Source organism: Ranitomeya imitator, chromosome 5 (genome assembly GCF_032444005.1).
Source record: "Ranitomeya imitator isolate aRanImi1 chromosome 5, aRanImi1.pri, whole genome shotgun sequence".
NCBI classification, from domain to species: domain Eukaryota; kingdom Metazoa; phylum Chordata; class Amphibia; order Anura; family Dendrobatidae; genus Ranitomeya; species Ranitomeya imitator.
In genome coordinates, this window is record NC_091286.1 from 607074768 (window position 1) to 607090418 (window position 15651).

The window sequence follows — 15651 nt, forward strand, 5'->3', positions numbered from 1 at the left end:
AACACATGTGGAATTATATACTTAACAAAAAGTGTGAAACAACTGAATTATGTCTTATATTCTAGGTTCTTCAAAGTAGCCACCTTTTGCTTTGATGACTGCTTTGCACACTCTTGGCGCTCTCTTGATGAGCTTCAAGAGGTAGTCACCGGGAATGGTTTTCACTTCACAGGTGTGCCCTTTCAGGTTTAATAAGTGGGATTTCTTGCCTTATAAATGGGGTTGGGACTATCAGTTGTGTTGAGCAGAAGTCTGGTGGATACACAGCTGATAGTCCTACTGAATAGACTGTTAGCTGCTTTTTTCTTGCCATAATACAAATTCTAAGTAAATAAATTACTTTAAGAAATGAAGGTCAGTCAGTCCGAAAAATTGGGAAAACTTTGAAAGTGTCCCCAAGTGCAGTGGCAAAAACCATCAAGCGCTACAAAGAAACTGGCTCACATGAGGACCGCCCCAGGAAAGGAAGACCAAGAGTCACCTCTGCTTCTGAGGATAGGTTTATCCGAGTCACCAGCCTCAGAAATTGCAGGTAGACAGCAGCTCAGATTAGAGACCAGGTCAATGCCACACAGAGTTCTAGCAGCAGACCCATCTCTACAACAACTGTTAAGAGGAGACTTTGTGCAGCAGGCCTTCATGGTAAAATAGCTGCTAGAAAACCACTGCTAAGGACAGGCAACAAGCAGAAGAGACTTGTTTGGGCTAAAAAACACAAGGAATGGACATTAGACCAGTGGAAATCTGTGCTTTGGTCTGATGAGTCCAAATTTGAGATCTTTGGTTCCAACCGCCGTGTCTTTGTGTGATGCAGAAAAGGTGAACGGATGGACTCTACATGCCTGGCTCCCACCGTGAAGCATGGATGAGGAGGTGACACTTTGCTCGTGACACTGTTGGGGATTTATTCAAAATTGAAGGCATACTGAACCAGCATGGCTACCACAGCATCTTGCAGCGGCATGCTATTCCATCTGGTTTGCGCTTAGTTGGACCATCATTTATTTTTCAATAGGACAATGACCCCAAACACACCTCCAGGCTGTGTAAGGGTTATTTGACTAAGAAGGAGAGTGATGGGGTGCTACGCCAGATGACTTGGCCTCCACAGTCACCAGACCTGAACCCAATCAAGATGGTTTGGGGTGAGCTGGACCGCAAAGTGAAGGCAGAAGGGCCAACAAGTGCTGAACATCTCTGGGAACTCCTTCAAGATTGTTGGAAGACCATTTCCGGTGACTACTTCTTGAAGCTCATCAAGAGAATGCCAAGAGTGTGCAAAGCAGTCATCAAAGCAAAAGGTGGCTACTTTGAAGAACCTAGAATATAAGACATATTTTGAGTTGTTTCACAATTTTTTGTTAAGTATATAATTCCACATGTGTTAATTCCTAGTTTTGATGCCTTCAGTGTGAATTTACAATTTTCATAGTCATGAAAATGCAGAAAAATCTTTAAATGAGAAGGTGTGTCCAAACATTTGGTCTGTACTGTAAATGACATTGGAGTTGGGCAAATATATTTCAGTAAAATTGAATTTGACAAAAATCTGTATTCTCCACATTGCGGAATTTTTTTGCTACTTGCTCCAAACTTGCTCCAAGTTTAGTAGAATGAAGGATGGCCACCATTTTGCAGAACTGTAGAGGGCCAACAATAGGTTTAACCCCCTTACCCCCAAGGGTGGTTTGCACGTTAATGACGGGCCAATTTTTACAATTCTGACCACTGTCCCTTTATGAGGATATAACTCTGGAACACTTCAACGGATCCCAGTGATTCTGACATTGTTTTCTCGGAACATATTGTACTTCATGATAGTGGTAAAAATTCTTTGATAGTACCTGCGTTTATTTGTGAAAAAAATGGAAATTTGGCGAAAATTATGAACATTTTGCAATTTTCCAACTTTGAATTTTTATGCAATTAAATCACAGAGATACGTCACACAAAATACTTAATAAGTAACATTTCCCACATGTCTAATTTACATCAGCACAATTTGGAACCAAAATTTTTTTATGTTAGGGAGTTATAAGGGTTAAAAGTAGACCAGCAATTTCTCGTTTTTACAACACCATTTTTTTTTACGGACCACATCTCATTTAAAGTCATTTTGAGGGGTCTATATGATAGAAAATACCCAAGTGTGACACCATTCTAAAAACTGCACCCCTCAAGGTGCTCAAAACCATATTCAAGAAGTTTATTTACCCTTCTGGTGCTTCACAGGAATTTTTGGAATGTTTAAATAAAAATGAACATTTAACTTTTTTCACAAAAAATTTACCTCAGCTTCAATTTGTTTTATTTTACCAAGGGTAACAGGAGAAAATGGACCGCAAAAGTTGTTGTATAATTTGTCCTGAGTACAAAGATACCCCATATGTGGGGGTAAGCCACTGTTTGGGCACATGACAGAGCTCGGAAGCGAAGGAGCGCCATTTGACTTTTCAATGCAAAATTGACTGGAATCGAGATGGGACACCATGTTGCGTTCGGAGAGCCCCTGATGTGCCTAAACATTGAACCCCCCATAAGTGACACCATTTTGGAAAGTAGACCCCCTAAGGAACTTATCTAGAGGTGTGGTGAGCACTTTGACCCACCAAGTGCCTCACAGAAGTTTATAATGCAGAACTGTAAAAATAAAAAATCATATTTTTTCACAAAAATTATATTTTCGCCCCCAATTTTTTATTTTCCCAAGGGTAAAAGAAGAAATTGGACCCCAAAAGTTGTTGTACAATTTGTCCTGAGTACGCTGATACCCCATATGTGGGGGTAAACTACTGTTTGGGAGCATGACAGAGCTTGGAAGGGAAGGAGCGCCGTTTGACTTTAAATGCAAAATTGACAGGAATTGAGATGGGACGCCATGTTGCGTTTGGAGAACCACTGATGTGCCTAAACATTGAAACCCCCCACAAGTGACACCGTTTTGGAAAGTAGACCCCCTAAGGAACTTATCTAGATGTGTTTTGAGCGCTTTGACCCACCAAGGGCTTCACAGAAGTTTATAATGCAGAGCCGTAAAAATAAAACAAAATTTTTTTCCCACAAAAATTATTTTTTTAGCCCCCAGTTTTGCATTTTCCCGAGGGTAACAGGAGAAATTAGACCCCAAAATTTGTTGCCCAATTTGTCCTGAGTGCGATGATACCCCATATGTGGGGGGAACCACTGTTTGGGCGCATGGGAGGCCGCAGAAGGGAAGGAGCGCCATTTGGAATGCAGACTTAGATGGAATGGTCTGCAGGTGTCACATTGCGTTTGCAGAGCCCCTAATGTACGTAAACAGTAGAAACCCCCCACAAGTGACACCATTTTGGAAAGTAGACCCCCTAAGGAACTTATCTAGATGTGTTGTGAGAGCTTTGAACCCTCAGGTGTTTCACTACAGTTTGTAACGCAGAGCCGTGAAAATAAAGAAAAAAAAACTTTCCCCTAAAAATTATTTTTTAGCCCCCAGTTTTGTATTTTCCCGGGGGGTAAGAGGAGAAATTCGACCCCAAAAGTTGTTGTCCTATTTGTCCTGAGTACGCTGATACTACATATGTTGGGGTAAACCCCTGTTTGGGAGAGCTCGGGAGGGAAGAAGCACTGTTTTACTTTTTCAACGCAGAATTGGCTGGAATTGAGATCGGACGCCATGTCGCGTTTGGAGAGCCCCTGATGTGCCTAAACAGTGGAAAACCCCCAATTATAACTGAAACCCTAATCCAAACACACCCCTAACCCTAATCCCAACAGTAACCCTAACCACACCTCTAACCCAGACACACCCCTAACCCTAATCCCAACCCTATTCCCAACTGTAAATGTAATCTAAACCCTTACCGTAACTTTAGCCCCAACCCTAACCCTAACTTTAGCCCCAACCCTAGCCCTAGCCCTAACCCTAACCCTAGCCCTAGCCCTAACCCTAGCCCTAACCCTAGCCCTAGCCCTAACCCTAACCCTAGCCCTAACCCTAACCCTAGCCCTAACCCTAGCCTTCACCATAACCCTAGCCCTAACCCTAGCCTTAATGGGAAAATGGAAATAAATACATTTTTCAATTTTTCCCTAACTAAGGGGGTGATGAAGGGGGGTTTGATTTACTTTTATAGCGGGTTTTTTTAGCGGATTTTTATGATTGGCAGCCGTCACACACAGAAAGACGCTTTTTATTGCAAAAAATATTTTTTGCGTTACCACATTTTGAGAGCTATAATTTTTCCACATTTTGGTCCACATTTTCGGGCATGTGACATTTTTTGATCGCTTTTTATTCCGATTTTTGTGAGGCAGAATGACCAAAAACCAGCTATTCATGAATTTCTTTTGGGGGAGGCGTTTATACCGTTCCGCGTTTGGTAAAATTGATAAAGCAGTTTTATTCTTCGGGTCAGAATGATTACAGCGATACCTCATTTATATCATTTTTTTATGTTTTGGCACTTTTATACGATAAAAACTATTTTATAGAAAAAATAATTATTTTTGCATCACTTTATTCTCAGGACTATAACTTTTTTATTTTTTTGCTGATGATGCTGTATGGCGGCTCGTTTTTTGCGGGACAAGATGTCGTTTTCAGCGGTACCATGGTTATTTATATCTGTCTTTTTGATCGCGTGTTATTCCACTTTTTGTTCGGCGGTATGATAATAAAGCGTGGTTTTTTGCCTGTTTTTTTTTTTTTTCTTACGGTATTTACTGAAGGGGTTAATTAGTGGGGCAGTTTTATAGGTCGGGCCGTTACGGACGCGGCGATACTAAATATGTGCACTTTTATTGTTTTGTTTTTTTTATTTAGATAAAGAAATGTATTTACGGGAATAATATATTTTTTTTTCATTATTTAGGAATATTTTTTTTTTTTTTTTTACACATTTGGAAAAAAATTTTGAACTTTTTTACTTTGTCCCGGGGAAGGGGACATCACAGATTGATGATCTGACAGTTTGCACAGCACTCTGTCAGATCACCGATCTGACTTACAGCGCTGCAGGCTTCACAGTGCTTGCTCTGAGCAGGCTCTGTGAAGCCACCTCCCTCCCTGCAGGACCCGGATGCCGTGGCCATCTTGGATCCGGGTCTGGAGCAGGGAGGGAGGTAAGAGACCCTCCCTACGCGACGCTTCCCTTCGCCGGCACATCGCGATCATGTTTGATCGTGGTGTGCCGGGGGTTAATGTGCCGGGAGCGGTCCGTGACCGCTCCTGGAACATAGTGCCGGATGTCAGCTGCGATAGGCAGCTGACACCGGGCCACGATCAGCCGCGCTCCCCCGTGAACGCGGCCGAACGCGTATGATGTACTATCCCATCGGTGGTCATAGGGGCCCACCCCACCTCGACGGGATAGTACATCTGATGTCAGAAAGGGGTTAAAAAGGCAAAAAAACAAGAATAAGTCCTGGCTCACCCAAGCGATGCGTCTGTCTTCCGAGGGAATCGGATCAATTATGGTAATGACACTTAAACTCTGATCAGAATTTGAGCCCAGTGTCATTTTCCTGTGATCCGATTTTCTCAGCTGAAAGAATTGTGTCACAGGTGCAGAGAAGATGGAGATCGTAACATCTCATTTGCCTGTGTTTACATAAATCAGACAGTACTCAGATGACATTCGAGTGCAGTCCGATGTTTTCACTCACCCACAGAATAAAATGGGTGCTTGTAAGCTGATTTGCAGAGCCAGAGAATGCTTTGATTTATTTTTCATGCCAAATCCGATTTTAAAAAAACACAGAACACAGATCTGAAAAGCCCTAATTCTATGTCCCTGCATAGAATACACATTCTAAGGTCGCAGCGCATGTCGTGACAATATGACGTGTGCAGAGATCTTCAAATACGTACTCTAGACCGGGACAGTGAGCAATGAAGGTGAGCAGTGAGTTGAGTATTTTTTGGCATTTTTTCTAGGGTTATTATGATTAGAGTTGAGCAAATTTTTCAAAATTCAGTTCCGATTAAGATCGCCGGTAAATATTGTATTTGCAATATTCGACAAACACAGCCGAACGTCATTCGAGTCAATGGGGGTAGAAATGACGGAATATGTTCGGAACCGATCATCAAACATAAATTCATCACGAGTGGAGTACAAATATGGCAAATTAAATTTCAGCGACCCATTCCGAACATATTCACTCAACTCTAATTATGACCTGGGAGCATAATGAGAGACAGGCAATTTCAAAGAATAAATTTGGTGCAAATCAAATTTGACTGTAAAATCCGTGCAATTTGGCGAATTCGAATATCGTCAGTTCCGCTCATCTATCAATGACACTATTGATGCCTGACACATACAAATAACAGATCTCCAGAATGAAAACTTCTTGGAGATTGAGATAATTTCATTGACTGCACAGAAATATCCAACGAGTTCTACAGCCTTGTTCCATGACTATAGCACATCCGCTGCGGAACCTGCTGTGAAAGTTCAGGATGCCAGAAACAAAAAAGAAAATTGCTTCCATATCATTCTTTACAGATAGAAACACAGAATAGAGTATAGGTCTTACATCAATTGATTCATCTTCTCCACCCAAGCATTTATTAAACTCCCTGACTGCCCAGCAGGACTCCATCAGATGCACTTCTATGTTACCTACAGTATTTTCTGCTATGATTAGAGCATGACTTGTATTGAGAAATCCATAGCACCAAAGTGTTATGTAAAGTGTATCCCAGAAAAGTTTTGACGCATGAAAGAGATGTCAGAAGATTTTTCAGAATTAAGACCTCCACTGACTGCGAAAACAAAGGTGAAGAACGACGCAGCCCAGTTCTTGTCTCCTACAAGACTGAAAACTTTGCCAATTCAGAAGTTTTAGACAGATTCATGAAATGCCAATTATCACCTTTTTTTTTTGCTCCTCTCACGCCAGTCCCCAGGAGTAAAGTTTCTACCAAAGAGTTTTTAAATTTGGCTCATTTTAAGACAAATGTTTTAAAAAAAATTGCAGACCTCTCCATTCTTTGTAGGTGGTAAAAATTGCAAATTCAGCAGTGCTGTCCAACTGTTCGCTCTCACTGCTAAATCTTGCCCTGGGCAAGGCTGCCTGAGCTTCTGCCTCTAATCAAGAAGTGCCTGTCCTTTACCTTCCTGCTCTGCGGCCCCTCCCATTTGCTTAACCCCCATGTTGCCTGCATCAACCAACTCTACTATCTATTCTCTAAGGTTCCCCCCTCTATTATAACTCCGCCGTTACTCTATGCTAACTTCTATCCCTAATCCTAAACATATCAAGTACACCACATTATAATACATGACACATATTAATCAACTGCACATTACATTATCAATAATAAAACATCAGGGTGCCGCACGTGATATGTGTTCAGTGTTCAGGAGAGAGGAGGCACATGAGGGTCCCGGCCACCTCTTTGCACACATGTGCCCGCTACTAAAGAGAATGAACATTTACTGTTCCCCAAGCCCATAGTCTCTCCCACTTCTCGGTGCCAACTTCAGTGCATAGGAATGGGAGGGATTATGGGCATGCCAAGCAGTGAATATTCATTTACTTTAGCAACGGGGACACGTGTTAGCTGCAGCAGCCGCTCCTGCCGCCTGTGACCTGCTCGTCTGCCACCAACCCACATCCACAGCCACAGCAGGTACATTAGGGCTATAAGACGCACCTCCCCCCATTTTCCTCCAAAATTTTGGAGGAACAAAGTGCGCTTTATTCCAAGAAATACGGTAAGTTTTTTTTTCATTGAATGCTTCTGCATAGAGACTTAGCGTGGACTACTCTTTTCTATGCAGTAAAAAATAACTAAGTATACCACCAGAAACCAGCTCAGCCAAAGCCAAATGGCCACTCTGTTAGCCTGTGGCAGGTTAATAAAGTCCTATGGACACATTTGACATAATCGTCATGAGGAGATGTATCAGAATTGGTGCCGATATTAATAAAGATCAATTAGATTGATGCTTTTAATTTCCAAAGGGTCCTCTGAAGACTAAATCATTTTCCCCAATGATTTGATCTATTTTATCAATCTAGTGAAAGAGAAAGGCAAATTTTAAAGAAAAAAAGAGGGGACCTACATTCTGAAGGTTCAGTAAGGTTCATATGTGATTCTATCGGTGCCGTATTATTGCTGACTGTGGTGCTCAGCAGTTGTACTGTATATCACCTGCATTAAAGAGAGAGAGGCTATATATTTCGAGATATAAATGTAACATTTATATTGTTGTTTCCAAACCACCTTTAACTATTGTGCATTTTCCATAGCAGGAAATTATCCTTCACGACATCTGCTGACTCCCATCAAAGAGAAGATCTGAAAAAAACATCAGTATTAATAGAGTGTTCTTCCAAGTGTCACACAATGTCGTTGCCATTGTACCCATCAATGACTTTAGAGCCAAATAAAAAAAATAGTTCAGTATAAATAAAATGTATCAGAATCAGGAAGACTGGACTTTATTTTTCATTATCTATTAATGCTAATGGTCAAGAAAAGCAATTTGCACGTTTGTACCTACAACAGAACTTGTATTCTTTAATGGAACTATAGCAGAAGATTATCAAGAAATCAGAATAATTCTCATTTTGAAGACTTAAAGGGGATGTGTCAGCAGGCTTTACTATGCAATCTGTCAGCAGCACGAGGTAGGGACAGAGACTCTGATTTCAGCGATGCATCAATTAGTTTGCTGGATTCAGTAGTTATGATGGAATCACTGTTTTCTCTTCTGCGGATCTAGCAGATCCATCAATGCTGAGCCCTGTATAAACCCCCACAACACAGTGTACACTGTATATTGACAGAAAGCTGCTAATTAGGGTTGAGCGACCTTCACTTTTATAGGATCGGGTCGGGTTTCACGAAACCCGACTTTTGGAAAAGTCGGGTCGAGTGAAATCGGCTGATCCTATAAAAAAGTCGGGGTCGGGGTCGGCCGAAACTCGAAACCCAATGCAGTGCATTGGGTTTCCATGGTTCCCAGGGTCTGAAGGAGCGGAAACTCTCCTTCAGGCCCTGGGATCCATATTTAAGTGTAAAATATAGAATTAAAATAAAAAATATCCTTATACTTACCCTCTGACGCGCCCTGGTACTAACCGGGAACCTTCCTTCCTAAGAATCAGCCCTTCCAGGACCTTCGGTGACGTCGCGGCTTGTGATTGGCCGCGCGGCCGCCCATGTGACCGCTCGCGCGGCCAATCACAAGCCGCGACGTCACCCGCGACGTCACCGAAGGTCCTGGAAGGGCTGATTCTTAGGAAGGAAGGCTGTCGGAAGGAAGCAGGGCGCTTCCGAGGGTGAGTATATTCCTATTAGGTATATACTCACCCTCGGAAGCGCCAGGGCGCGTCAGAGGGTAAGTATTGCAATATTTTTTATTTTAATTCTATATTTTACACTTTAATCTGAATTCCGATACCAATTCCCGATATCTTAAACATATCGGGAATCGGGATCGGAATTCCGATTCCAGATTCAAAAGATCGCCGACTTCATGGCCGACCCCCCACTGGGGTCAGGTCGGGTTTCATGAAACCCGACCTTGCCAAAAGTCGGAGACTTTTGAACAATTTCGACCCGTTTCGCTCAACCCTACTGCTAATCAGTGGTGGGGATGTGGTTGGACTAGGAGGCACAAGACACCTAGTCTGTATTCTCTATACTACAGGGATCTATATATACATATGTGTAGATATGTCCTTGTATTCTCTATACTATATACATATTTATATGTCCAATAGTACAGAGAATGCAGGGATCTGGTACTGCTCCCATTCAAACTATGCAATTTCCAATACTAATCTTTAAAGAGATGACTTGCAGCAAAAAACGATCTGATGGTGCTCACCATTAGTGATGAGCGAGTGTACTCGTTAGTATACTCGGGTTTTCCTGAGCACGCTCGGGTGGTCGCCAAGTATTTGTGACTGCTCGGGATTTAGTTTTCACCGCGGCAGCTGAATGATTTACAGCTACTAGACAGCTTGATTACATGTGGGGATTCTCTAGCAACCAGGCAACCCCCACATGTACTCGGCCTGGCTAATAGCTGTAAATCATTCAGCTGCCGCGATGAAAACGAAATCTCTGAGCAGTTACAAATACTCGGAGGTCACCCGAGCGTGCTCAGGAAAACCCGAGCAATGAGTACACTCACTCATCACTACTCACCATAGAGCAGTCCAATTGTAAATAGTCTCAGAGGAAGCGTGATTAACATGCGAAACATCTGTCAACCACTTATCTCTGCGTTTCTTTTATGAAACTGCAATAAAGTGACATTTTCACGTGAAGTCGTGAGTGCCCTTATATTCCCCTTTGAAATTATATGCGTATAGCAATAGTAGCCTACAAAGAGGTAATTAGAAAATATTAATTGGCCTGATAATTGGCCATGCAAAAAATTGGCCAAGAAAAAGATTGACTAAAAATGACTCCACATTAGATGTTCCTGAGGCAAAACCAAAGTATTAAAAAGTTTAGAATTTCATCTTTGAACATCGACATTCCCGTTGTACAGAAGACTAAAAATAGCAATATCTTTTAACCAATCTATTGTGTGAATAAATGAGGAGACTGATTCCAAAGACCTAATTTTTATACTTTAGCTCCTTTTCTATCCCCTACAGTAGGCCAGCAAACATCCCATGCACCATATGCCAGTGAGGCATCCTGATGTAATGCTGTTGATGTCCCACTTGTCAGAGCAGAGGCGTCTGGGCATACAATACAGTGCAGACCATGTAGGGCTGCTGACATACTGCAAGGAAGGGAATGTGAGTTCAAAGGAAAGAATTACCATATACACTAGAGTATAAGCCGTCCCGAGTATAAGCCGACCCCCCTAATTTTGCCACAAAAAACTGGGAAAACTTAATGACTCGAGTATAAGCCTAGGGTGGAAAATGCAGCAGCTACGGGTAAATATCAAAAATAAAAATAGATACCAATAAAAGTAAAATTAATTGAGAGATCAGTAGGTTAAGTGTTTTTGAATATCCATATTGAATCAGGAGCCCCATATAATGCTCCATACAGTTCATGATGGCCCCATAAGATGCTCCATACAAAATACACCTCATATAATGCTGCACAAATGCTGATTATGGCCCCATAAGATGCTCTATAGACACATTTGCCCCGTATAATGCTCCACAAATGAGGATTATGGCCCCATAAGATGCTCCATACAGATATTTGCCCCATATAATGCTGCACATGGCCCCATAAGATGCTCCATACAGATATTTGCCCTATATGCTGTTGCTGCGATTAAAAAATAAAATATCACATACTCTCCTCTCAGGCCCCCGGCACTTGCTATACTCACCTTTCCCATTCCAACGCAGACTGCCGCTGTGTTTTCTCCGTCCTGTGCACTGACGCTCAGGCAGAGGGCGGCGCGCACACTAATTGCATCATCGCGCCCTCTGACCTGGGCGTCAGTGCAGAGAACGCAGAAGACACAGCGGCGCCGATGGTGGAACGGGGAGCAGGTGAATATAGCGCACTGCGTTATACTCACCTGCTCCTGGCGCGGTCCCTGCACGTCTTTTCCCCGGCGCCGGCAGCTTCTTCCTGTAGTGAGTGGTCACATGGTACCGCTCATTACAGTAATGAATATGCGGCTCCACCCCATGGGAGTGGAGTGGGGTCCATATTCATTACTGTAATGAGTGGTACCATGTGACCGCTCACTACAGAAACAAGCTGCCAGCACTGGGGAAAAGACGTGCAGGGACTGCGCCAGGAGCAGGTTAGTATTATTACACAGCTCCGCTCCCCCTCCCCTGCCGACCCCTGCGTATGACTCGAGTATACGTTGATAGGGTTACTTTCAGCCCAAAAAAGTGGGCTAAAAATCTCGGCTTATACTTCAGTATATACGGTACCTCCTTGGAAACTCTGCTTCTACAACTATATACATTTTACATACAGTATAGCATTTAGAATTTTTCATTGTGATTGATTCATTTTAAAGAGAATTTAAAGTGTCGTCAGAAAATGAAATATTTATTCATATTTCATTTATTTTGTGTTCTTTTTCTATCTATATAAAAAGAAAAACTTCTGAAATATTTCAGTTACTACATTGGCCAACTGGGTAAACACACTAGGCTGATACTTCCTGGTTTCTGCCAGTGCCGCGTTAGTTTTGCTGTGTAGACTGGGACAGAATCAGCACATGACAGGAGAATTCATGAACGCTCAATTGTACTGCTTGAGATCTAGAAAATGTATGGCAACTATAAACACATAAAATGGCTTTAATTGCCGTTTTCATGCTACTACCGTGTGTCCCTGAAAGTAGGACCCCCCGAAAGTAAGACAGGGTGGGGGTTTCGGGGGGGTCCTCCAATGTAAGGCCTCCCCCGAATGTAAGGCAGGGTTGGGGGGCCGCTGTGAAATGTAAGGCCCTTACCTTTGGGCCGCCGCTGTCCCCCATTGGGTCCCCAGGCTCCAGAGGTGTCCTCAGGTGCAGCTGGGCGGGTCCAGCGCTCATGGGGTTAACTCGCCGTGTTAACCCCGCAATCCGCCCAGCTCAACAGCTCATTGGCCGCCCCTGCTCCCCACGTCACCGCCGGCCCCCGGCTCGAGCGCTGATTGGCCAATCAGCTCGAGTGCTGATTGGCCCAGCAGCTCGGGCTGTAATTGGCCGCCCCAGCCCCACGTCACCGCTGTTTCCCTGCTGATTGGCACAGCGTTCCCTGCAGCACAGGCCTTCCGCACCCACAGCCGCACCGCAGAGGAAAACGTCCAGCATTTAAAAACCAAGTAGGGAAACATGTACTGTATAGGGTATGGGGCTGTGTGCAGTGGGATACGGCACTGTTATGGGGTATGGGGCTGTGTGCAGTGGGATACGGCACTGTTATCGGGTATGGGGCTGTGTGCAGTGGGATATGGCACTGTTATGGGGTATGGGGCTGTGTGCAGTGGGATACGGCACTGTTATGGTATGGTATGGTATGTTAATAAATGTTAATTTATTGGTTAAAAAGAAATTGTCATTTTTTTTTTCGGCTAATGTAAGACCTCCCCCGAAAGTAAGACAGGGTGGGACTTTTTGGGTTAAAATTAATGTAAGACAGGGTCTTACTTTCGGGGAAACACGGTACCTGGTCTATTATTGTGTATAGGTGTCATTTGTCAAGTAAAAGGGTTGTCCGGTACATTTTTTTTTCCAAGGTGCCTAAGAATGAATAGGTAGGTAGTTGTTAACTGCTAGCCTATTATGCCTGGGATGGATCTATGCCAGCACAGACTGATTACAGATCGCTCCTGCCAGTCATTCAATGGCTTCGACTCTGTCAGGTTGACAAAGCAGCGGCTTCTTTTCCACTCTGCTCTGTTGATGGGGCTTGACAGCTGGCTCCCCACTGTTTAGCTGCCAGAAGCTGTCAAACAGGATGATGCTAGCAGCCATGCCCCGTCAACAGAGCAGCCCAGAAGAAAAAGAGCTGCTCTGTTGACATGGAGCAGCTGAATCACTGACAGGAGCGGTCGGTGAGCACTCTGAGCCGTCGCTGGGTACAACAGGCAGATAGTTGGCATCTTCCTGAATGTTCGTTTTAAGGCACATTTGCAAAAAAAAAAACAACGAATAGCCTCTTTAACTCATAAGAGTTAAAGAGTCATTTTAGGTTTCATAAAGCACAGAAAACCTGCTGCCCGGTCTGTATGGACAGTATAGGGTGGATGATGCTAATAGACAGTTTTTAAAGTAAACCTAGACATCCACGTTTAAAAGAAAGAAACCGATCACCATGTATCTGGCAGCTGAATCCCTCCAAAAAAGCAGCGACCCATATCTCATTCAGAAAGCCAACATTGGGAAATGAGATTTTACATTGCACCAGCGCCACTCCAAAACTGAAATTGCAAATAGCCTTTACAGAGAGGAAGAGGACTAGAACTCTAGTGCCACCTATTGGAAGTAGCTGGCTTGTCACTCTCCACTGATCTAAAGCTGAAATTGAAATATAGATCTCTCACCTTATGTGTGTTGTCCTTCAAAATTTCAACTGTGCAAGTTTCTCTGTGCACCACACAATCCATTGATCTTTTTATCCACGCCTCCAGCACAATCTAATCTTATAAATTATCGCGGCTTATTTTCTTTAGATTGTTCTATTTTTGTAGCATAACTTCTATAGGAATCTTGTTTAAATCAAAGGTCAGGCCACCTCTATAATCACTAAAGATCATAGCACTTTTATTCTTCAGGCATCACACCACACAATGCCATCTCTAGCTTTATTTTCCAGCCTAGTCTTCTTTTTGTAAAATGGTCGACTTCTCTACATTCTCCTGTACAGTCTCTTATTTGCCTAATAATGAATAGGGATGAGCGGATGGGTTCACGCAACCTAGTTCCAGGACAGCGCTGTCTGGCCATGGGCAGGTGCTGCACAAATCTCCTGACCTTCTGGGTTCTCAGACTTGTCTTATGCTTGGCTAGCATGTCGTCACGCACAGCCGGCGCCAGAAAGTCTGGAAATTCGTACAACCCCTGTCCATGGACAGAGAGCACTTACCTGGACAGTGGACCGGGATTGCGTGAAGTGATTCACTCATCTCTAATACTGAATGATTTAGTAACAAGTCAGAATCCTCTTCTGCCAATCAACATATGAAAGGGGTTGTTCATGCTTGGGACAGGTGTCTGCAGTCACTCTATGTGACTGCAAAATCATGAGAACATATGGTGTGCACGCTGTCATGATTCCCCTGTATTCCCGTTGTGAGCTGGAGGTCATGTGACTGCCTGTAAATGATTTGCATACTTGCAGTCACGAGTAGAATGCGAACAGTAAAGTTCACGGTTCGTACGGAACACCTACTATTTGGGCACGGACCCTGAACACGTACTTCTCCAAGAAGCGTGGGAACTGCAGCTCTCTGATCGGCGGTAATGATCTTACCGCTGATCAGAGGCAGTGTTTGCTGTGCTGTCATGCAGATTACAGAGTGGCAAACAATGGATGTTCAGGCCCCCCACTCATCTGAAGGGGGTCCGGGGTCGGACTTTTCTGTACCCGAACCAAACTTTTTTTAACTGTTCGGATGAACCCACCAGAACCGAACATCCAGGGGTTCGCCCATCACTAGTCACTTTCCCAATAGTCACATTTGGCTTCAGAAGTGAACTGAGGGAAGCCAGATGAGATTAGTCGACTTGTGACAGCAAAGCAGCAAATTCCATGTTCCCAGTAGCACGTTGTCGTGTCGGCAGTCTGCAGTTACATAGAGTGACTACAGACTTTTGATTCAAACCAGAACAACCCCTTTAAATATAGAGCCTAAGTGGCCCTCAAGTGTATCACAAAAGTAAGGGTCAAACACACCATTTATTCAGTTCTTGTAGATGCCATGAACAAAGAAAGAGAAGCGTTCCCATTTATTATTGGGTGCAAAAACCCCATTGCTAACAAACAACAAAAAAAAACTTTTGAATTTTTTTTTGCTTGTTGTTTTATTTTTTGTACCGTGAAGCCCATTTTTCTATGTATCTCACAGACCAATATTCTAACATATTAATGAGCCCTTAATGCAACAGTTCCCAAAGAATCAGCTGATTCATAGCTAGAGATGGGCGAGTGTGCTCGTTACTTGAGTTTTATGAGCTTGCTCGAGTCTCAACCAAGATGCTCGGATGTGATGCTCAGATC